Here is a 23,944-nt window from a genome sequence, read left to right as displayed (position 1 = left end):
CTGCCTGGCTCTCTCAGTCCTGCTGACAGATTGTTTCCTGGCCATCGATCGGGTCCTGGCCCCACTGCCCCATACAGTGTTCATGCTCCTGTGCACCCAGGGAAATGAGGAGGGTCCCCTGCTGCAGGCTGCCTGTGTCACACATGCTTCCCTGTGTGTCCCTCTGTGTAAGAGGCTCCTGCCTGGCATGAGGTAGCCCTGCTACAGTGCCCCGGGCCGCTCTTCTGCCATGATTTCCATGGGGATGAGAACCCCAGGAAACCCCGCCAGGCCAGTCCCAGCAGTGCTGATTAGGGGCTGTGCAGGGCTGGCAGGAATGGAGTCTGCAGTTTGCTTTCTTTCCAGACAAAGAGAGGGACTGAGGAGGGAAGGAGCCCAGTGGTGGCATGAGGGCCTGGGCATTATGAGCAAGTGGAGATGTACGTGAGCCCCAGGGCTGGAGCCCTGTGTGGCGGGGGTAGTACTGCTGGATCTCCCTGCCCCTCTGTGGCCCTGGACAGAGCCGCCCACGCTATGACTTGGATGCGGTTGTCCCCACGCAAACCCATGTGGAAATTTGGTTGCTGGTACGATGGTGTTGGCAGGTGATGAAGACTTGGGATCAGGCGGTTCCGCTGTGAATGGAGCCCCGTCCCCTCGAGTGTGGGTGAGGCCCGAGGCAGTGAGTTGGGTCTTGGGGGACTGGATCAGTCACTCCAGGAAGCTTGTTGTGAAGCCAGGTGAGCACGGTGCTCTGGCGCCTTCCACACTGCCCCACTGGCTGCTCCCCCACACTCCCGCCCACTGCGAAGCCCTCACCAAAAGTCAGCGCTAGCCACGCTCTCAGACCCCAGAACTGTGAGCTCAATAAGTATCCTTTCCTGTGCTTGCTTCGGCAGCACATATAATAATAAGCATCCTTTCCTTACTAATCACCCAGTGCTGGGTATTTTGTGATAGCACCGAAAACAGACGAAAGCAGCCCGCTGTGGCAGAGGTGACCTTGGCCCGGAGCAAGCCGGGCTGCCCTCCACTGCGAGGACCATTGGGAAGGGTCCGGCTGTCCGAATGTCACTCTCTGGCTTCCCTTTTTGAATTTACATTAATGGGGGAGCAGTTTGGGGTTTACAGAAAAATGAGGCGGAATTGAATGCAGCTAGCTCGTTGCATCACACAAGGGATGGGTCCAGGTAAAGGTACAGAGTGTGTTCCCCATTGAGGGCCCCCAGGTCCTCCGTGCTCCCTCAGGATCGCTCCCCAGCCCCAGCCCTTACAAGGCTGATCTTTTCATTGCTGATGGAGCGGTTTATCCTTTGCTGAAGGACACTGTGTTTCTTCCAGTTTGGGCAATAACAGATACAGCTGCCGCTCTGTCCAGGATTCTGGGTGGAGAGAAGTTTTCAATGGGTTTGGAACGTACCAAGTACCAAGGAGCGCAATGGCTGGATCACGTGGAAAGAGGGTGTGTAGTTTTGTGAAGAGCTGCCTCACCCCATCACGCACCCGCGGGCAGTGAGGGGGGTATTCTGTGCTCCACGCCAATCAGCACGTGGCACTGCCTGGGACCCGGGCACGTGTGGTGTGGAAGTGCATATTGGTGTGCATGAGTGTAGCTGTGTATGCAAGTGTCCATGTGCACGGGTATGTCAGTGTGTACCAGTGTTGTATTTATCAGTCTGTACACGTACGTCAGTGTGTATCTGTGTGTGCATGTATGTATGTGCTCACCCGTCTATATGTGTATCAGTGAGTATGTATGTGTATTGGTGTGCACGTGCGTATCATGTGTGTACCAGTGCGCATGCATGTGCCATGGTGTATGCGTTAGTGTGTGTATCAGTGTGTATGCATGTATTGTGCATGTAGTCACTATGTGTGTATCCATGCATACACATGTGTCCGCATGTGTGCATCCATGTTTATACATGTGCCGGTGTGTGCATGTGCATGCCCACATGTATCCATATGTGTGTGCATTTGTGTGTATCAGTTTGCAGATCCCTGATAACGTTTGACTTAGAGAGTCTTTTGAGGATTAGTTTCCATCTGCATCCTTCCCTGTGAGGTGGCTGTTCAGGTCTTTTGTCCGTTTTTAACCGGGGTGGTGTTTTTCTTAGTATTGAGTTTTAGGAGTTCTTTGTTTAGAGTAGACAGCATCCATTTAGCAGCTATATGTTCTGTAAATATTCCCCCAGTCTGCAGCTTGTCTTTTCCTTCACTTCACAGTAACTTTCACAGAACAGAAGTTGTTAATTTTAATGAAGTTCAAGGTATTGGTCTTTTCATACCTGTTGTGCCTGTGGTGTTGTAGATAAGAGGCCATCGCCAAGGTCAGCTGGACTCTGTCCTATGTCATCGTCCAGGTGTCTCATGGTTTCCAGTGTAGGACTGGGAGGGCTGGAAGCTGCTTAGATCTGAACACCCTGAGGCTCAGAAGCCAGGCAGAGGCCAGCTTTATTCCAGGTAGAGCCGGGCCTGGGGCCCCTGAACCCCCAGAACAGAGACCACCTGAGGCTGGGCTTCTGCCTGTTGGTGGAGGAGAAACCAGTGTCCCCTGGGGCCTGTGCACCTGCAGCTAACTGAGGCCTCTGCCCAGAGCCAGGCACCGAGGCTCCCCGGGTCCTTCAGACTTCTGCTCCTCTACCTTTTAACTTATCCTTAATTTCTCATTTCAAGTTTTAAAAAACCCTCAGTCCAAATAGGCTGCAGTTCACTGGCCTAACTGATGTGGAGTCGGGGGTGTGCACACTCCTGCGGAGGGAGGCAGACCCCCTCAGCCCTGGTAACCGCTGGTGATCTGGGCCTTGGACCAGCAGCAGAGGGTCCCAGACGGCTGCCAGTGCCCTCCCACCCTCCCCAATTCACCCCTTCCCTCCGCCCCTCCCTCCCGTCCGCCTTTGTCTAGGGTGGGTGCAGAATGGAATCACATTACTGACCTTGCCTGTGTCTCTCGTCCCTTTCTCCTCCCTCACAAGGAAGCCGGCAGGGTTTCTCCATTTTACAGATGAAGTCACTGAGGCTCACGAGGCCATGCGTGGCTCAGCGCTGGGACACGCGTGCGCCCTCTGAGTTGTCCCTGGAAACAGTGACGGAGGGCACCTCGTCCATCCAGAACCTGTGCTTGAGGAGCCTCCTGGAGAAGCCAATTCACTCTGCCCCAGACCCACTGGAGGAAGCAGGCAGGGGCTAGGGCTGCTGGGGAATGGAGGAGAGGCTGCCCGCTTCTGTGCCTGGCAGGGGCTCCCTCCAATTAGCAGAAATGAGCAGGTGCTGCCCACTAGAGCACCCGGTGATTAGAAGGTCATCACCAAGTTCGTTCTCTTAATTACATTTGGGTGTCACTGCAGCAGGCACAGCCGGGAGCATGCCCCGGCCCCTAGGGAAGTGCATCCTCCTGGAAGGACAGAGGTCCTTGGGCTCTGATGCGGGGATCGCACCACCTGTGCTGCAGGCTGCATGTCCACCTGGGGATGGTGCATCCACCCGAAAGCTGCACCAACGCTGAACCAGCGTAGTGTAACCAGCACTTCAGGGCTACCTCAGGGCCTCCTGGAGGCGGCTCTGCACCCCCTGGCCAGAGCCATGGCCTACTGAGGCCTCAGTGCTGTTTCTGTCCCCTTAATTCTTTTTCTTTGAGCTCCTCTGACGTCAGTTCCCTCCCCTGCTCTGAGAGGGCAGGACATTGGTCTCCACCCTCTCAGCAGACCTGTACCCGGGCACGGGCATGGCCTGGCACACACACAGCGCCAATCGTGTGGGGACCCGGGGCTGAGCAAGCGTGGTCCCCACTCCCGCTGGAGTGTGAAGGCCCTGGCAGGGCTGGGATTCCGGGGCTCATACCTGCTGTGGCAGCTGCACCTGGCCGAAGCTGAGCTTTGCCGTGGTCCATTAGTTCTGTTCTCTCCTGGCCCCTCTGTGGGCATCGCAGAGACGACTTAGCAAACAGCACACCCAACAGCCCTCCAGAGTCGGAAACTCCAATAGCATTTCTTTCAAGTGTCATAGCTGATCGGCAGCAGAGGCCTCTGATGGCTTCTGGGGGAAAAAGTAATCTGGAGGAGAGAAACAGCTATTGACTGAGGCAAGAAGCAATGGCAGCTGGACGTCTTGAGGTCTGGGGCCCCGGCTCCCTCTTGCCCTCTGGAGGCTCCTGGGGCTTTGCCATTTAGCAGACACTTCCGGCTGGGAGCTGGCAGAGCCATGGCAGCCCCGCTTCCAGGCCAAGGAAGCAAGGCCCAGGGCTTGATGCATTAGCTGTAGGCCCCACCGGAACTGCCGTGCAGTCCAGCGCTCCGTCCCCTGCCCCTGGAGGGCCACCTCCCCCAGGTGTGACCACGTGGTGTTCTTGGAAAAGCTGACCGCCCATGGGCCCAGAGGACGGGCTGCTGCTGGTGAAGCCGGTGCAGCCCCGTGCTCCTGAGGGAACCCTCCCTGCAGACGGCTCCAGGAAGCCCTCCCTTCCAAGTTGCAGTGGCTGCTCTGGGCTGGGAAGTTGGGGACACTGACTCTACTCCTCACTTCAAAAAGCGCCAGGTCCGGACTGTGAGCAGGGAGAGGCGGGGAGCCCTAGGGTTGGCCACTGCGACTCCTGCAGTGAACGTGTCCTTGGGTGCCCGCAGGGCTCCTCTGCAGACTCCTGCCCTGGGAAGAGGCCCGCAGCAGGAAGGCGGGAGACCAGAGGTCTGCCTTGGGCCTCGAGGTAGACAGGACCCTGGAGAGCTGGCCTTGCAGCCTCTCTGAGCAGGATGGGGGTGCCTCGGGCCCTGCTAGTTCTCTCCCAGCCCCCCAGGCGGCTTGGCTGCTGGCTGAGGCTGCAGTGACCCAAGCCCTCCCCCTTGCTGCCCTCCGTGGTTCTCCCAGAAAGCCCCCCAGGCCCTTCCCAGGACCTGCATAGGACCCTGTCCCCCCCAGAGTCTCTTCCCTGGGGACCCAAGTGGCAGGCCCCTCGTGCTGGTGGGTGGCCCGCACCCGCCTGTTCTCCAGGCCAGACCCAGCCCTTCCAGCCTCACCTGCTGCCCATTCTGGGACCTTCCAGGGCCCTCCGCCCTCTGCCTCCCTGGTGGGCACACAGCCGCCTCCCACAGGAGGCCAAGCGTGTCTCTGGGCGTTCAGCCGAGAGCACAGCACCCCGGGCGGGCAGTAGGAACTCACTGGCCCGGGCACCCCGTCTGTACCGGGCTGGAGGTAATGCGCTTCCTGTGAGAGCCCTGCTCCTCTCAGAGGCAGCGGCTCTCCCTGGGGCTGCTGACACTGTCCCTCTGCACCTGACCTCTGTGCCCATCCGGATTGGCATCCGGCCCAGGTCCTGTTCTCGGCCTCCCTCCCCAGGCAGGACCATGGCAGAAGCCCGCCTGGCCGCTGCCCACCCTCCCTGGCTGGCCCGAGGTTGCAGGATCCCTGCCTGCCAGGAGCACTCACTGCTCAGAAGGAGACAGATGGGACTGTCAGCTCCGCTTACGCCCTGCCTCACCAAGCCCAGCCAAGCGTGCCCGGAACGGGTGCGGCTCCTCCGAGCAGCTGGTGGCACACGGGACCAGTGTCCCTCGGGGCCAAGTGACACTGATTAGCAGGAAATAATGTGCAGGCCACGGGAGCAGGCCCAGCAGCGACCTCCGGCCGTGTCCCTGGAGACAGCATGACTCGCTGACCCCCCATGCCCACGGCTGGGCTCCCGGAGGCAGGGTTCAGCACCGACAGTTGGCAGAGCGAAGAGGCCCTGAGCGGAGCCTGTCCACTCCATGGCATTCCCTGTCCAGACCAGGCTGCCCACTTGGTGCTGCACATTCTCTGCATCTCCCCAGAGTAACCGGTGATGGTTTAGTATGCAAAGGACAGGCCACGCGAGGCGCACAGACAACCCTGAGAGCCAAGGACAGGAGATGGGAGGAGAATGCCCCATCCCACCACCCCCAAGCCCTCCCCCTTTATAAAATGCGGACGATTCCTCTTGAACACGAGGCACCTGTCACCGCGCAATATCCACGGCGCTGTTTGTATCCCATCAGCCTCACTCCACAATTTACTGGGAGCACTCGGACACATCCCAAATGCGCGTCCACCCCGTGTTGTTACCCTGGGGCAGTGTGGGCTGCAAGCACATAGGGTTTACTCAGGCCTCTAGCTGGACAGCTGCAGTGTTCACACACGCACAAGCTCAAATATCGCATGGTTTCACTTATGGGAGAAGCTCAGAGCATAAACAAATTAAACAGCAAAGTAATAGGAAACAGGGAGGAAGGAAAGGGCATGAAGAGGTGGAGGGAGGGGAGGCAGGAAAGGGGAAGGGACAAGCAAAGACTCAGAATGGGTCCTGAGTGTGCACCAACCCCAGCCAAGGGTGTGGACATCGCCTGCTGCACCCACGCACTAATAGAAATAAAAATGTAAAAATAAAGTGTGTGTGTTTCTAGAATATTCACATGTCTGTGTACACATTCAATTATCTCCTTAGGCTAAATTCCCAGCGGTGGTCGGGATGAGGGTGTGTGTGTGTGTGTGTGTGTGTGTGTGTGTGTGTGTATTTCAGAATAAACATATTATTATTGTGGAGCGGTCTTTCCACAAAAGCTTTATTGAGATATGACTCACTGGACACGCAATGCATCCACTTGAAGTATGCAGTTGGGAGACTTTTAGTGCATGCACAGCGCTGTGCAGTCACCTCCCAGGGGGGCCCAGGCTCTCAGCGCTCACCCCGCCTCCCTCCCCGCCCCAGCCCCTCTGGGTCGCTGTTCCTGTGGCTGAGCCACTCTGGATGTTTGTGCTGAGGGACAAAGCATTTGGCAGCTGTGTCCCCGGTTCCTGCTTCCTGTTTCCTCGGGCCCTGCTGGAGGTGCCCTGGGGACTGGGGAGGTGGTCAGTAGGTGCGGCCACACAGGCCCTTTGCAGGCTGCTCCACTCCCACACAGAGGTGAGAGAGGCGCCTTGGCCTCTCGCGTAGGGTGGGCTGGTCTCGGTGGAGTGGGACAGTCTGTCTGGTGGGGACATCTGCATCGGGGACAGAGGGGGCAGACGCAGTCGGCATCACAGCAGGGTCGGACGGAACCTTGGGAGGACACTCACCCATTCCAGGCTGTCACAGCAGGCTTCGAAAGGCCTATCAGACCCGAGGAATCTAACTCACCGTAACTAGAAACTGCCATGGCCTTGGGTGTTAGGGGTGGTGGTTCAGGAATTGACATCAGTCTCACAAAATCTAACACACCACGGAGGGTTGGTACTTCTTAAAAGTGTGGTTGCTATGACAATATGAGAAGAGGCCACTCATCTTCATCACATGGGGTGGACTCAGAGCCTGCACTCGTCCCTTTGGGGGTGCCCTGTGTCCAGCAGCGCGGGGCAATCGGGCTGCTTCCTCTAGTTCCACAGTCCTAGGGGCCTGGGACCCTCCGCCTGTCCTCTCTGGTGAAGCATGGCCCTCAGCCAGCCTTTCTCTGGCACAGGAACCTGGTCTCCCTTCCCTGGCCTGGAAGTCCAGCTTCCTTTGGACTGGTGGGGTGGTGGCTCCTACATCCAGGGGTCCATGTAGGCTCTGCTGAGAATTAATGCTGAGAATGAAAATCCCAGCTCTGGCCACCTGCTCTGAGCTGGAAGTTTCCGCACGTCCCCCCACCTGCTCGAGTCACCCTATGCTAGGCAGGAAGCGAGGCCAGAGGGAGGACAGGTGCGTGTCCACCCAGAAGGCTGGACTCACCTGGGGTCCTCCTCACCTGGTCACTCTCGCCCAAGGAAGACAGGCTCCTGGTCTCCACGGAGCTTCTAGTTTGGTGAAGAGGAGCGACCAGTACAGCGCCAGCCTCTGAAGGATGGTCCACCAGACCTGGGCTGGAGGAGGGACCCTTGAGCTGCAGCTGGCACACAGGGAGAAGGGTGCGGTGGCCCGGGGTTGCTCTGGGGTCTGGAGGGCTTGTCCAGGCTGCGGACCAGTGCACTTCCAGGTAGGTTCCAAGTCTCTGAAAGAATGAAGCTGATATCCGTATAGAAAGGTGGCCTGAATCCCACCAGACCTCAAACCACTCCCTGCCCCAGCGGAGCCTGCAGTCACAGGACTCTCCCCTCTCCTGAGGTGGATGACAGTGCAGGTGCCTGTGAGCAGTGGCCCTGGCTTCCCCTCCAGAGAGGGGCCCCAATGACTTTTGGCCATAGAAGAAAAGGTTCCAAGCTACATCTACCTTCCAGTCCCAGCTTGGCTGCAATTAGTATTTCATACCCAAAGAAGGTGCTGGCATTTTGCTGGATGGCTTCAATTAGCTTTGGAGCCTCGCTCTCGTGCTAATAATCAGCCTGCTTATCATAATGGTTTATTAATCTACTTCACAGTGTGAAGCCAGGCGGTGGGCACGCTGCCTCCTGCTGGGGCTTTGATTGGATGAAAATGACTTGAGCCTGCGATTGCTCGTTAAGGGGGTTTAGTTCCGAGGTCTGGGGCGTGGGGCAGGAGGCGCAGCATTTGGGGTGTTTCTCTGTCCCTGGGAGGCTGGGAGGGCTCTTCCGGTCTGAGCACAAGGAGGGGGCCCTTGGGGCTTTTTCAGATTTCTCTTTTTGCTGTTGATGTTTTCCCTTGACTGAATTCCCCCGAGCTGGCTGGGAAGCAAACGGGAAGTTCTTTAGAAGAAATTTCTGGGTAGAAATTTTGACACAGGTTTGGGTAGCAGGGGAGACAGTGGATGGTAGAATCGCTTGAGTGGGTGATTATTTATTTTTCATTCGTAAGTCTGCCATATTTGTTTCCCGTGATCCACCAGGGGACTTGCCAGCGGCTATGAGTTGGCCTGGTGCTATAGCACTGCCTGCCATTGACCTGTCCACCGCAGCCATGGTCCTTAGAGGGCCGTCGTGTGCAGAGCCAGATGCTGCTGCTGGGCAGAAGCTGCGGACATGGAGAGAGGTGGCTCCCAGGGACAATGGCATCAGGACCGGGAGCAGCTGACCATTGACCAAAGCAGCCCAGCATGACAACCGGATGCTCTGTCTCACCTGGATCTCGTACAGACAGAAGCTGCTCCTGGCCACCGTCCTATACTCCTGTCTTCAAAGGACACTCTGGTGGCCGAGGGACACTGGACAGCATGCATCAAATAAATCTGCTGTCTCACCAGCATCTCCCCAACCACGTCTTCTCATTTCAAACACTCTCTGAGCAAGGCCTGCTGGGTTCTCCTGGCTGCTCGCACCACCCTAAGGTGACAGGTGGGGGCCACCCAGGGGCTCTCCCCCAACTCCCTGGGTGTCACCCTCTGAACTGGGAACAGGCACGACCCTTCAAAGGCAGGGCGTTGAGGTCTGGGCAGGGCTGGATGTGGTCCATAACCTCGGACCACCCCCTGCTTCTCCTCAAAGCAAGTGCCGGCCCTGAGGTTTGGCTTTTGGGGGCATTTAAGGGCCTTCCCATGGGCCACTTGGGAGAGTACGTGTGAAGAGGGTTCTTTTTGCTTCTCTGCTTCCTCCAGGGGATATCTCTCCATGCTGCTTGAGGGAGGGAAGGGCATCAAGGCTTCCTAGGATCCCCACCTGTATGCCCAGCCCTTTTCTTAAGTTTTTTATTTTGAGCCAGGGTCTTGCTAAGTGGATGAGTTCCTTTGGCTCAGCTTGAACTTGCAATCCTCCTGCCTCAGCCTCCCAGAATGTTGGGATGACAGGCACTATTGTACCTAGGGAAGACGTCTTTTTAACTTGAGTTGATTTCAGAGTAGAAATAGAAGTTGCACATAGGGCAGAGATCTCCCGTGTACCCTCCACCCACCCGCTCTGATGTCAGTGCCCTGTGTAGTCCACCAGCGCTTAGGAACCGGACCAAGGTGTCACCAGGTTGCAGTTGGATTTCAGCCCCACTCCCCGCATCCAGATGCCACTCTGAAGTTTGGCATGGCGTCCCTCACCTCCACCTGTGGCATCTCATTCGTCCCTTGCCCCTTTCTCCAGGACAGTGCGGGCCTGTAGGTCACAGGAGGTCCCTTGGTTGAGGCTGATCAGTGGGCTTTGCCTGCATACAGGAGAGGATGCACTTGGGCAGGAACTGAAAGAAGAGCAAACTTGGAGGCACAGGCGGGACGGGTCTGCGGTGACACCAGCCTGGATGGTGGAGTAGGCTGGCATCTGCTTCCTTTCTCTTGTGGAAAGTTACTATTTTTCTCTTTGAAATTGATAAATACCTGGAGGGCGATGCATCAGGACTATGCAAATACCCTGCTCCTCCTCAACCTTGCCTTCATTAATTTGAGCACCCATCGGTGGATGTTGCTGGCAGCGATGATTTCTGCGGTGTTCTACCAGCGATATTTCATCTCCTTCAGGCCTACAGTTATTAATTAGGGTTCTTCTCAGGAAGACCTCCTTCTCCCTCACTTAATTACGCATTCAGTTGCTTGTGTACACAGCGTGCATGGGGATGTTTCTTTGTATTCCCGGTTGTTGCTGTTTCCTCCTCTGGCCCTGGGAAGCCCTTCCACTTGGCCCCTGTGCCTGTCGCTGAGGTGTTGGAGGCCTTCCCTCCTGACATCGCAGGCCAGCCTCTGCTCCCTGGGGCTTTGGAAAGTGCAGTTGTGGCTTTGTGTCCTCTCCGTTAAGCCATCGAGGCCTGTCTGCCACCCAGCGTCACCCTGGTCACCAGGGAAGGGGCCCTGCAGGGTGGGGACAGAGAGGGGAGAAGGAGGCAGCCTCGGGTCAGGAAGAGGACATGGTGGTGCTGGGGGACAGGGGTGGGGTGACCGAGAGGGCCTGGGCTGACCTTCAGCTGCAAGTCGCTGGCTCCCTGGAAATTCCCCATCCTGCGTGCATCCACGTCACCTTGTGGCTTCGCTTTGCGTGCCAGCTCCCCGCTGAGTTCTGCCCCCAGCATCTGAGTGTGTATAGCCGTGGCTCCGCCCTGAGGGACCCCAGCTACTGAGCGCTGGACACCGGGCCGGGCGGCCTTGCCCCACTGCTTGGCTCCGCGTCAGCCTGCATCCAGTCCCTGCCCCTCACTCTGGCCGCAGCCTAGGTTCTTGGCTCAGACGGTCTTTTATCTGTGATGGGGGGGGGGGCCAAGCACCAGTCCCAGGCCCTTCCCTTCTACACCTGGGGACGCACACCGTTACCACACCCCCGTAGGCACACTCCCGTGCACACACCCCGCCCCCAGCACGCTCCTGTGAATGTTGTCCCCAGGGGCCTGAAGCTCTGCACCCTCCGACTCCTCTTTGGTCTGTCAGGTGCCCGCTCACGCCTGTCCCTGCAGCCAGCTCCTGGGCTTTCTGCTTATCACCTCATTCTCACAGATGCCGCTAGACCGCCCTCCCCCACTCCCTTTTGGCGGGCTGGGGTCCCCTCCGGGAGCCATCATGCCTCCACCTTCTTTGCTCAGAAAAGGTGGTGCCAGGCTGCAGAGCTTGGCAAAGGCCACCCATAAGCTACCAATGCCCATCCCAGTGGCCCAGTGGCCATGCCCTGGAGACGGAGCCAGGGCTGGGCTGTCTGAAGGAAGCAGCTTGGCACAGTGGCCTGTCCCCAGGCCGGACTGAGGACCCCAGGACCTGGTGCACACACCGGATACCGGAGTGTGGGAGTGGGAAGGGAGGACTAGGGTTTGGATGGCCCAGGAGCCCATGTGGGGAGTGACTGGGAGGTTCTTGAGGAACATGGGCAGCGTCCCTGGGGGTGCCCTGCCTGGTCCCAGGGGGACATGCAGGACTGAGGCCAGGGGGAGCTCAGGGCCAGGTGAGTGACGCTGGGAGGTGTCCCCAGGTGTTCTGAGGGGCTGGAGCAGACAAGCCTGACACACAGCAGGCAGACCACGGCCACCTCCTACATGGATCTCACGGAGACCCCTGCATTCCTCCTGCTTCCTCCCCGCCCTCTGCTCCTGTGTGTGGTCACGTGGCCTGGTAAGCTTGCTTCAGCCTGGGGGTCTCGCTGTGAGGTCCCTGGAGCAGCAGCCTCAGCAGCTCCTGTGCTTGCTGGAAATTCACGTTCTGCTGGATCAGAACCGGGTTTGGCCTGGGGTGGACAGTAGAGGCTCACGCTGGTTTGAGAGCTGCCGCTGCCCTGGCCTAAGTCATATCAGCCTATTACGGCTCCCCGTGGGCTCCTGCCATGGCAGTAGGGGCTGCAGGGCATTTATGAGAGTTTACAGGTGCCGGCATCTGGCCCTGCAAGTCGCATGGAGCGTGTACCAAATGGACATTATATATGGCCCTGTTTTCCCAGAGGTGAGGGCCGAGGCTGAATCACTAAAGCCCTTGTTCTAAGGTGACAGCTGGGGGCCCCAGGGAAGGTGGCATCCTCCCATCTGCAAGGGCAGCTGGCCCTCCCCTCTGCTGCCCCAGTGCCGACCTGCGCCCGTGTGGCTCAGGAAGACGCTTTAGGGCTGCATCTGTCTCCCCACGCAGCCCGCAGAGACAGCCCCATGCCACCTCCTTGGTGTCACAGGCATTTAAATTGCCATTTTATTTAAATTTATGTCCAAAGATACAGGCGGAGAAAGGGCCATTTCAAAGTCAGTTTCTGCTTTATGGCTTTATGGGGGAATCGCATCGGGCAACTGTCGGAAATATCTTCTGTTCTCAGCACAGCAGAGGGTCATGTGGGTTGATGGCCTCCGCTGTTTTTGAAAGGCCTCCTCTGCTTGGCCAGCTGGGGCTCTTGCTTTGTACCCCAAGGCTAGATAGAGTGCTGACCCCTCCTCCAGGCTGAGCCCAGCTCCCACCTCTAGCTGAGACCTGATCCCCCCTCCTGGTTGAGCCCTGATTTCTAGGCTAAGTCCTTATCCCAGGCCCAGACTGGCCTGGCCCTGGCTTCAGGCTGAGCCCTGGGAAGCCTGACCCTGGCTGTTGCCTGCAGGGGTGGTAGGCACAGCTGGTCCTTTTGCCATCGCCCTGAATGTTTGGGCTGACACACCATGCAGAAGAGACAGCTCCCAGCACTCTGCTGCTCCCAGCTCTGCTCTCCACAGCTGCAGGAACACCAGCCCACGCACCCTGAGCTGATGAGGGTGGGAGTGGCTGGTGGCTCTCCCACCCCTTTCCTTGTCAGGAAAAGCGGCTGTGGGCAAGACCACCTTCAGAGTGGTCCCTGGGGAGCCTAGAAAAGCCCAGCTCCGCCCCCCCCAGCCCCCTGTGACCTGGGCCAGTCTCCCAATTCCCCTGGGTGTCTTCTCTAAGATTACGCTGGGATGCTCTGCCAAGCAATATGGTTGTGTAGGTCAAGTGGGACTTTGCAAAACTCATTGCTAGGGCTCTGGGGGCCTAGCACACTGAGGCAGGAGCCCACACTGGAGCCCTGCTTCTTGGTGTCCCTGGGCTTGGACCTTGGGCCCTCCTGAAACCCAGCTTGGCGGCCGCACCAAGCATCTGAAAAGCGTTAGGCCCAGACCCAGGCTGGAGCAGGCTGGTGGGGAAGGCCTGGCTGAGCTGGTGTGAGGCAGAAATCAACAGAAATGCTACCGGGCAGCAGGCCCTGCAGGGAGGGATGCAGGGCTTGTCCTGTCCCTACAGGGCAGAAGGCCCTGTGTGTTAGTTACTTTTCTGTCACTGCTGAGACAAAATACCCAGCACTAAAAGTTAAAACGGGGAAAGGTTTATTTGGCTTACAGTTCCTAGAGGTCCCCACCCTGGAACTCAGCAGACTCTGGTCATGCTTGGAGAAGGGGAGATTCGAGGGCTCACCCCACAGAGCCCCATCTTGTCTCACCAAGCACAGGAGAGGGTTGTCTTTGAGCTTCCTTTCCATCTTTCCTTCAGTCATTCAACAAACATTGATTGTCTACTTGGTACAAGACCCCAACTGCTTGCCCATATGGAGCAGACATTGTAGAAGGATGAAGGGTGATAAAAAGTAACTCAGTAGCCAGGTGTGGTGGCACACACCTGGAATCCCAGCACTCTAGGAGGCTGAGGCAGGAGGATCATGAGTTTGAACTCAGCCTGGCCAACTTAGCAAATTAGCAAGATCCTGTGTCTAGATAAAAAATTAAGAAAAGGCTTGGGAATATAGCTCAGTGCAAAGGCAGGCCCTGGGTTCAATCCCCAGTGCTGCCAAAAAAAAAAGAAAAAAGAAAAACTCAACAAAGAAGACAGTGGAAGGTTCAGCACACTGAGCAAGATTCAAGATTTCTGGGTGCTGCCCTCCCCTGTCCGCCCCTCCCTGTAGCCGGAATTGGGGCTCCCTGGCCCTGGGGTGCTGGGACTGTGGAGGGAGGCGTGGCCTAGGGCGCATAAGCAGGCAGCGCATTCCTGCCCTGGGGTCCGAGCCTCCGGGCTGCCTTCTCTGCCTTGTCTTGTCCAGTACAGAGCACCCCGTGGGTGGGGAGGGGACCCCTCCACCAGCGGCCAGGCACTGTTCAGGGTGCTGCGGGGGGCGCAGATGTTCACCCCCACCCGTGCCAGGAGCATCCAGCTGATTGTAAGGTCCGGGTCCCCTCCAGGGTGGCGGGGAGGGGAGGACCCAGGCAGTGGTAGCACTGCGTGGGGGGCGCGGGGTGACTGGGCACAGACATGGAGGTGCTGGCCCTGTGAGGTGTGTGCAGGAGGCTCGGGGCGTCCTGGCTCTGTCCTCGAGGACAGCATGGGGTGGGGGCTGAGGCCAGGGGTGACAAGCCAGCGGGGGAGGAGGGCCGGGACCCCGAGTGCCAGCCTGTCTGCAATGAGCCCGCATGCTAACGGCGGGGTCCCCGGCCTAGCAGTGTCCAGAGGCGGGGCTCTGGAGGTGAGGCCCGCCGGGGCTCTGACCTTGTTTGGATTAATCCGCTGCTGAGTGGTTGGCCTAATGGGCCCTGGGGGCTCTAGGAGTGGACGTGGTTGGAGGAAGTGGGTCATGGGCCGTGGGCAGCAGTCAGTGAAGGGTGCTCTCTGTCTCCACTCCCTTTCCTTTCCCTGTCTGTCTGTCTGTCTGTCTCTCACTCTGTCCCCCGCCACGCTCCAGGCCACAGTGTCCCCTTGCCCAGACCAAAGCAAGCCCGGGGACCCTGGGCTGAGACCTCTGAGCCCGCTGCCCTCTCTCCTCCTTGACGCTGGCTTCCTGGCATGTCTGGTCCCAGCTGGGCCGTCAGGCCCACAGCGGAGCTGCTGCTCCCAGGAGCGGCCGGGGCTGTGCTGGGCCCGCGGGGGCTTGGGCAGGATGCCCCCTGGCTGCGGTGGTCCCGGAGAGGGGCGCTGCAGCGGTGGGAGCACTTTGGGTCTGGATGCCAGGTTGGAGTGGGCTGCAGAGCTGGTGGGCGGTCAGAAACTGGGAGAGTGGGTGCTGCCAGCTCTTCCAATTTTTTCTTCGTTTTAGTTTTATTTACACAACCCATGCTGGGCATGTTCTAGAATGCAAGCTCAGATCCGCCTCAGACATCATCCCTGTAAGTCATGGTGAAGGAGCAAAGGAGCCTCGGGCATCATGCCAGCCACCAAGGCCGCCTTTGGGCAGTGGGGACCTCAGGGAAGCACCCGGGCCGTGGCACCAGAATCTGGAGCCACCTGCACTTGCTGGGTGTCAGCACTGCCACAGGAAGTGCCAGGCCCCCTCTTCCTGCCACCACGAGGAAGACGGCAGCCCCGGAAGCCCGAGGGGACCCGGAACAGGACTGGCGGCTGTTTTCCCTGTAACACTGTCGGATTGCTCACAGGGAAGGGGAAGGGGCAGGAGCAGAAGGTGATTTCGGAGTACAGGAGATTTTTCTCTTTCTGATGGTAGAAGGCTGAAGGTGTCTAGAGGCCAGTGGGAAGGGTACCATGGCATGAGAGAGTGCGCTGCCTGCAGGAGAGGGCTGAGCACAAGAGCCAGTTGCCGGGAGAGGCCAGAACAGCTTCCCAAGCAGACTCGATGCCCACGTGGCCTGGGTGTCTGGCTCAGGGTAGGGTCCCTGGCAAGGCACATGGGCCTAGCTGGCCCTGAGCCTGAAGCCCAGCTTGGGCCCAGGAGCCGAGTTTGTGGGTCCAATGTTCACCTGGGGCCTGAATCTGGCCCGGGGTGGGGAGCATGCTGGTCCTCATGGGCTCAAACATCCCCTTCCCATTTGGGGCTGCTCAGGCCTTCACACTCATGTGCACAAACAGGCACACACGTGCACAAATGCCCACAGTGTACTCATATGCACACGTATGTATTCAGGCATATGAGGATGCACATGTGTGTGTACAACTATGCGTGCTAATGCACACGTGGACGTGCACACACATGCACAGGCCCTCGGTCCCTGAGCCCCACGACTTGCAGAGGGACAGTGGGGAGCCCACATCCAGCCCTCCTCTCTTCTGGGACCACACAGGGGCTGGGTACGGAGCAGAAGCCCTAACTAAGCATGTGACACACAACAGCCTGTCCCATGTGGCCCCCAGTAGAGATCAGATCCAAGAGGAAAAAGAGCGAATTCAGCTTCCTCTGCGCGAAAGGGCATCACCCCTCTGGGCCCGAGTGGGGTGTCAGACAAAGAGGGGCCCAGGCGCCGAGCAGGCTCCTGGCAGACAGCTGTCTCTTGCGTGCGATGTGTCACTGTCTTGTCACCATCAGCACAGCCCCCCAGGTTTCGGGAGCTGACAGCAGACAGCGGCCCCACCCCTCATCTTCCTGCTGGCCCCCTGGATGGGGGCTTTGCTTTTCTCCTTCCCCCCCAGTACCGCTGAGGTTCCCGCTGATCGCTGGGCCCTGGAACGGAGACCCCAGCAGCACTACAGGAAGGTGGCTTAAATTGACAGAGGGGTGAGGAAGAGTCCAGGAAGCGCAGGACTGGGCTTTGGGGTGAAGATGGGGCCTGTGCCCAAGCTCTGCTGGTTTGGGGGCACCTGGCTGCCACAGCCCTGCGTTCCTGGGCCACCAGCCGGGGAGTGACCGTCCCTCGGGAGGATGTCCTTGTCAGCACGGCCGCTCTGGGTGCCACGCTGCGAATGGACTTCCTCGAGGTGCCAAAGAACAGCTTTGCAGGACCCTGGCTCAGAGAGACAGCGCTGGCCTCCAGCTGTTCTGAGGGCAGCTGCTCAGCTGCCCCACCAGTCCTGGTCTGTCCTGTCCCACGACAGCCCTGCTGCCCAGTAGATGGCGCTGCCTCCCACCTGTGTCCTGCCTGTCCTGCGTCCCAGGAGGACCTGGGGAGGTTGTCACCGCTGGGTAGAGGACACTAAGCAGAAGTTTTGCTCACACACTGCAAAAGTGGTGGTGGGTTACAGGAAACACTGCCCCTCTGCAGAGCCCGCTGCATGCAGGTGTGCCTTGTGTATTTTGTGTGCGTGTGCAGGTGTGAGCTCCCCCATCTTGGGGAGCAGCTTGGTCCACCCCTCAGGCCAGGCCTGGCAATGTGGGCTGGACCCAAGGTGTAACGTGGCCTGAGCCTCGCCCTGCAACCTTGCTGAGCCTGTTTACTCACCTGGAAGCGGAGGTATCTGCCTCTGGGTGGTGAGGGCCCCTGAGGCCACAGGCCCCCCTGTAAGCCATGACGTGATGCAGGCTGGCATGTGACCGGAAGTGGCGCCTATGTGTGGTCACATGCCCAGGCAGCCGCCCCCGAGCCACACCAAGGCCCTCCCCACTGCAGGTTCGTTTGCTCCCCGTCATAGGGAACCGAGGCTCTGCAGGGGGAGATGTGCATCTCCAGATTAGCACAGCTGGTTGGAGCCCTGGCTCACAGCCCTGGGAGATGCCCTGGGAACCCAGGGCCCCTGCTTCCCATCCGGTCCCCACTAGGACACCATCTGGGTGGGGCCAGCTGCCACAGCAGATGGCAGATGACCCAGGTGGGCACTGGGCTTGGGGGGCCTTCCCACCCCGTTCCCAGCTGGCTGCCGTGCCTGGCACCCGACCCCTCTATACTGGCCACTGGGAAGATTTAGGGGCAGAAGGGGGGCAGCATCAAGGACCCACTTCACCTCGTCATTTGGCTTCCAGCCATCACTGTCACAGCCTCCAGAAGGAGGAAGCCTGTGAGAGAGCCATGAACCTGGACATTTCCCCAGCTGACGGGGTGGCCCTGTGGCTGACTCCTTCGAGAGCATCCCTTGGGGTGGCAGTGACTGCTGGTGGCCAGCTCTCCACACACCCAGCATCTCTCCGGGTTCTCAAGAGGCCTTGGATCACTTCCGGCATGTGCTTCAAAGCACTAAGGCCTCTGGAAGAGGCCAGGCCGAGGCAGGCAGGCTGCACTGAGTTGGCCTCAGACCTTGGCCACATTGGAAGAGACCCGATGTCCCCGTAAGCTGAGCTTGTTCTCAGACCAGTGTGCCCAGAGCCATCTTAGTCACTTTCCTGTCACTGAGACAAAATACCCCCTGACACCCGCAACCTAACGGAGGACAGGGTTGCTTGGCTCATATTTCGGGGGGTTCAGTCCATGGCCGGTTGGGTCTAAGGCAGGACGGGTGTGGTAGAGGAATCTGCTCACCCCATGGCAGGCAGGAAGCAGAGAGCGAGAGGAGGAACCGGGGACAAGAATCCACCTTCCAGGTCACTCCACAGCAACCTGCCTCTTCTTGCCAGTCCCCACCTTGGAACAAAAGACACATTTTAGATCTAAACCATAACAAGCACACAGCAGCCCAGGTGCTTTGCAAAATCACTGATGAAGGGCATGTGGAGTTGGGTTCAAAGCCTGCACTGGGCTCTCCGGCCAATGCAGTCCTTGGAGCAGCAAGGTGAAGGTCAACCTCTCGGAGCCACGGTCAGCATCTGAGGCTACACAGGGCCAGGTGGGCACCAGAGTCCAGGGGAGTCACAGGCTGGCTGGTGGGACCTCCCGACTTGCCAGTCCAGGCTTAACGCCCGAGGACGAGGCCCCTTTTTGACCCACACAAGAGTATCCTAGACCCTGAGAACGTGGAGACCTTGAGTCACAGTTGTCCTCTGCTCCAGCAGCCTGGGGGTCACCCTGTCCCCTGCTACAGAGGTGCAGCTCTTGAGGATGCTGGGAAACTGTGGTTGCTGAGCCCACGTCCTGTGTCCATGGCAGGGAAGAGGACAATAAGGTGACGGGACAGAGATAGCCATGGCTGCAGGGTGCCTGCCAGGGCACTGTCCACCTAAGTCTTGAGACAGCCCCCAAAGACCTCGGATGGTGCCCATCTTGGAGAGGAGTTAGCAGAGGCTGCAGCGACACCCTGACCGGGAGGTCTTGGTGACTGTTGCCAAGGGAACCAGCCTGGACAGGGGACTCTGCCCCACATGGCCGTCTCCAAGGCCTGTGAGCTCAGGAGCTCTGAGAGGAAGAGTCAGGTGAGTGAGGGCTTCGTGAGGGTCCACAGCAGGAGGCCGGGGCTCGGGGACCCCCAGATACTGTCCCTCAGTCTCTGGTGAGGCCTCCCCGCCGGGCTCTGTGCACTGTGTCCCTCCCATGGGCCATAGATCTTGGAGCAGGTTTGGCAGTTTGCAGAGTGCCCGGGGATGCCAGGGTCAGGGTGCAGACTCCTGCACGGCTCAGGGGGCCCCTGCAGGGCAGAGCCTGGGTTTGGCTCTGCCCTCTGGGACCCACACTGGCTCCTCCTTCTGCAGAATAGAGAGAGGCTTCCAGGATTTTGGCCAAACTGCCACAGCCTGGATGGGCAGAGGAACCCTGCGCAGGCCCGTTTCCCTTCGGGGGGCAGTCCTGCTGTATGAACACCAGCTCCCCAGGACACCCTGGGGCTCCAGCCCCGTGTGTGACACCCGTGTGGGTGCCTCTTGCTGTCAGCCCCAGTCACAGGCAGAGGAACCCAGGCCTGGCTTGTCTGTCAGTCTTCCCCTGAGGTCACCTGCACGGTTGCTGCCCAGCGTCCTGCTGGCTGGGGGACCCCTGAGTCTTGGGGTTCCACTGTGCCCAGCACTTGTCAGCCACTTTGTTAGGTTCTGGGGGCACTTTGGGGACCCCCATTCTGAGTATCTGTTGAGACACCGCTGGCCCTCATGTCCAGTGAGATTTCTTGGAAAATCATCCATCAGTAGCTAACGGGGTCTCTTCACTACTTAACCAAAAGCAATTGCACCAGAGGTTCCTGCTCATGAATTTTTAACCAGACACATCTGCATTTATTTGGCTTTATTTTATTTTTTGGTTTGTGTGCCTTCCTGTTTAGGGGCACTGCAGCTGCGGGCAAGGCTATGGCTGGAATATTCGGCTCAGGCTGTCTAAATATTTTATTCACCGGTTGCAAACAGGAAATGTAATTAGAGGCCGGGTTCCCAGCACCAGGGAGAGATAGCCGCCTGGCTGGGGGGCCGGGCTCCCTTTAATCTTTGGAATTTACAGTGTTTGGATTACAGAGCCACGAGGGACAACGTAGTAGGTTTTTATTTATTTATTTTTACCAGAAGGGAGGCCAGGGTTTCTGCAGAGGTGAAATTCGCTAACTGGAGCGACGCTCATTGAAATTTTAATAGCTATTAAAATCCAGCCCCTCAAAGCGTTGGCGGCCACTCTGTGCAGCAAGTCAGTGGGTTGGAAAAGACAGAGGATGTTGGAGAGAAAACAGGGTCTCAGCCACAGGAAGAGAAGCCACTCCCAGGGCTCCGTAGTCATAGCCCCAGACTGGAGCAGAGCTGTTTCCAAGCAGCACGGCAAAGCCTGTCCTTCCCCGCCCTTCATTTCCAGGCAAAGGGGCCACTGTGTCCGGGAGGGTCTTCCTGACAGCTGGCTGCAGCCGGGAGGACCCAGAGCCCCATGGGCGGCCTATTCAGGGCAGGCCCTGGTCCCTGGGGAGCTGAGGGAGTGGGGTGCTGGGAGGACCTGGTGTCACACGCCTGCATCTCGGCAGCCTGGAGCAAGCTGGTCACCGGCCCCAGCTCAGGGCCGGGTCCTCCAGACTGGGGCTGCCTGGGACCCACAGGCGTGGGGTGGGGTTGGGCTGCCACCTGGGAAGGAGCCGACCTAGGACTTCCAGGCTCAGCTGTGCAGGTTGTGCACTGCATCATCGGCTGAGATGTGGCATCCAGAGGGCTGCTGGGAATTGTGTGCCTCAGGGGTGCTGCTGAGCAAGGTGCCATTGTGAGCTGACCTCACCTCTGCCCCTGCCTTGGCAGCTGTGTTTTCTTTTCCCTGGTGGGGCTGGTGAGTCTGGGTGGCACGGGTGTGCAGCCTCAGGGCCACCCGGGGCCGCTGCCTCTCGTCTCCCCGGATGCTGAGGCTGAGGGACCCGGTGGCTATTGATGCAGAGTGGCTCTCAGCAGGGAGGGTGTGGCTGCTCCTGAGCCCACACCTCCAGCACCTCCTGCTCCCGCCCCCTGACATCGACCGCGTGAGGATGATGATGGGGCCACTGGGACAAGGGGCCAGGTCGCTGAGCCCAGGTCTCGGCCGAGATGCAGGGCCAGGACAGCCAGGATGGCCAGGACCACCGACTGGGTGGAGACAGCCAGGCTGCCCTCCTGGCGGGCTTGCCAGGACCCTGAGTGGGGAAGGACAGCCTCAGCTCGCTGCTCGCACCCTTGCCTGGCCTGCCACAGGCTGGACAGACCCTCTCTGCCCCTGCTCTGGTGGGGGCACAAGCGGCCAGATGGTAGGGCGGCTGGAGGGGCCCATGTCAGGGCAAAGCTCCCTCTCCCACGGCCCAAGGGAGGGCAGGACTCTGTCCTGGGGCCAGGTAGGCCGGGAGGAGGAGCTTGCTGCCCACCACCCAAGGCCACCAGGCCGAGCGCCCAGCGTGGAGGGCTGCCCCAGCTCCTCACCAGAGCCCAGGCCCTGCCTAGCCAAAGTGGCCCTGGGAAGCCTGCAGCCTGGCCGAAGCCCTCGGGCGGGGGAGATGTCCTCAGCTGGGCTTGGCTGGAGAGAGAAGCCCGGCTCCTGCTGGACTTTGACTGGTCACACAGGCATGTGCACACTGTGCACACTCACAAATGCACACACCCAGCCACAGCCTTCCATAGTCACGAGCGTGTGGTGGCTTCCGCTGTGGCCTTTCCAGCGGGGACAGTGCTCTGACCGGGAGCCGCGTCAGTCAGGCGCTAGCAGCACACTTTTAATGCACTCCGAGAAAGAGGAGGGGAAATAGGAATCATGAAAATCCTCCCTTCCAGATGTCCCCTGCTGCTTCCCTGGGGGCTCCAGTTGATTGATTTTTCCTCATTTTTCCTCAGTCTGAGCAGTTCTTTCCTTCCTTCCGTGAGGAGGCCGGTCAGTTAAATTTAAATCAAATTCAGGACATTGCTGGAGTGCTAGGCACGATGCCGAATTCTGCTGGTTTCAGGATGGAGAACACCCAGCTCCTGCCTTCCCGGGTCTTTGAAGTCCAGCGATAATGTGGATCATTGGCCCAGGACCATGCTGTAAGCACCATGTGCTGTTAGCACCATGTTCTGTGCTCGCTGCTGGGGCCTGGAGAAAAGCAGACTCTTTTGGCCTGCACAGCCTTGAAAGGGATGGAAATGAGGCCAACAACATCGCAAATAAAACATCATTAAAATATGTGTAAGTTCCAGAAGGAAAGCACAGATGCCACCAGTATCTGTCGAGTACTCCATGCCTGGCTGGCTTCCCCTGAGGTGGCAGGGAGGGACTCACCCGTTCAGCTTCCTGAAGGCCTCCGCCCCGCCCCACCGCCTCCCCAGCTCTGCGTCCCGAACCACTTGAGTCCCCCGTGGGTGCTGCTCTGTGCCTTGACTGGAGGGGCGGGGCCGGGTGGGTGGACAGGAAGAGGTGGGCAGGCCACACAGGCCCTGCTGAGCCCTCCCTCTGCCCCACGACCCTGCTCCTGGGGTTTCTCCGGCAAGTGAGGGGTTCCCTTCCCTGTCAGCAGCAAGAGGCGGGGAGGGAAGTTCCTGACCCAGAAGAGACCCATGGCACCATCTGGAGCAGGCATCTTCAGGTGCTTACCTAGTCACCCATGCATTCGCTCATTCATTGGCTCCAGCCTGCACTGAACTCTAATATGGCCCGGACAAGGGCAGCACAGCAGTAGCCACCCTGGTTAGCTGCCGACCTTCCTGACGGCAGCCCATCCTGTACCTGAGCAAGGTCCTGTGCCAGGCTTGTCACAGGTTCTGGCTGCGGGCTGCCCAGTGCCTCTTCCCTCCCTTGAGGGACACAGCCTGTGTCCACAGTGCAGGAAGACACTGTCTTTTCCTGGACAGCTGGCCTCCCCGTGACCATGCAAGAACTGCTTCCCGTTAGAAAATGTAAGCGCTAGCATGGCGCCTGCAAAAATATCTGCATATTTCATTGACATGACTGATCTTTGGCTGCATAGAAACATATATCATTGCTAACGATGCCCTATTAGGGCAGATGTGCAGAGCCATGAATCTTGGCCCAGGAACTTGTGCCTCCTGGTCTGTGGCACCACCAGCCTTGCCCACGGGGTCTCCCCTGCACTTCTCTGTGACCCAGGCAGGGATCTTGATGGGTCACCATCCATGATTCTATCCACCCACACTCTACCCATCCATCCATCCATCCATCCATCCATGCATTCTCCATCCATTCTCCATCCATCCACCTATCCATCTATACATTCATCCATCCATCATCCTTCTATCTATTCATCCATCCTCCATCCATCTATACATTCATCCACCCATATATTCATCATCCATCCATCCATCCATCCATCTGTTCACCCAATCCATTTTCCATCTTCCATCCGTCCGTCAGTCCATCTGTCCATCCATCCATCTGCATCCAGCATCCTCCATCCACCTATCCAGCCAGCCAGTCACCCATCTATCCATCTATGTGTTCATTCGTCTACTTATCCATTCATCTGTTTACCACCATCCATTCATCCTCCATTGGTATTTTTAAGCATTCAGTCACACTACTTCATTTCTTTGTCCTTAATTTTCTCATTTGTGATAGAGAAGGAAAGGCACCCATGTTACACTGTGGCTCTGAAGATCACTTGAGATGGTGTGGAGGACATGAAGGACCTGGAGCAGGGCATGGCCAGGCCAGTAGGCAGGAGACCTTGGGCCCTGCTGTGGAGGAATCTGGCACAGCGGCCATTGCTGCATGGTGGCAAGAGCCTGGGACTGGAGTCTGACATCTGGGTTTTTCTTGACCCTGGATTCTGGTCATTGATTTTTGACAAGCTCTGGGTTCTCTGAAGCCTCAGTTTCT

General features: G+C 58.5%; 1 long non-coding RNA gene across 1 annotated transcript; it reads right to left on the bottom strand.

Annotated features, from left to right (window-relative positions):
* Positions 1-2,874: 2,874 nt before the first annotated feature.
* Positions 2,875-5,253, bottom strand: LOC147826030 (uncharacterized). Its single transcript, XR_015439780.1, has 3 exons — positions 4,989-5,253; positions 3,820-4,031; positions 2,875-3,055 (listed from the first exon to the last, which is right to left on the bottom strand). It is a non-coding gene; the product is annotated as an uncharacterized LOC147826030 (long non-coding RNA).
* Positions 5,254-23,944: the final 18,691 nt, after the last annotated feature.

Source organism: Heterocephalus glaber, unplaced genomic scaffold (genome assembly GCF_053883595.1).
Source record: "Heterocephalus glaber isolate CG9 unplaced genomic scaffold, H.glaber_assembly_v1.0 deba00001479, whole genome shotgun sequence".
NCBI classification, from domain to species: domain Eukaryota; kingdom Metazoa; phylum Chordata; class Mammalia; order Rodentia; family Bathyergidae; genus Heterocephalus; species Heterocephalus glaber.
The sequence above is the reverse complement of the archived record's forward strand: the minus strand, read 5'-3'. Positions and strand labels throughout refer to the sequence as shown.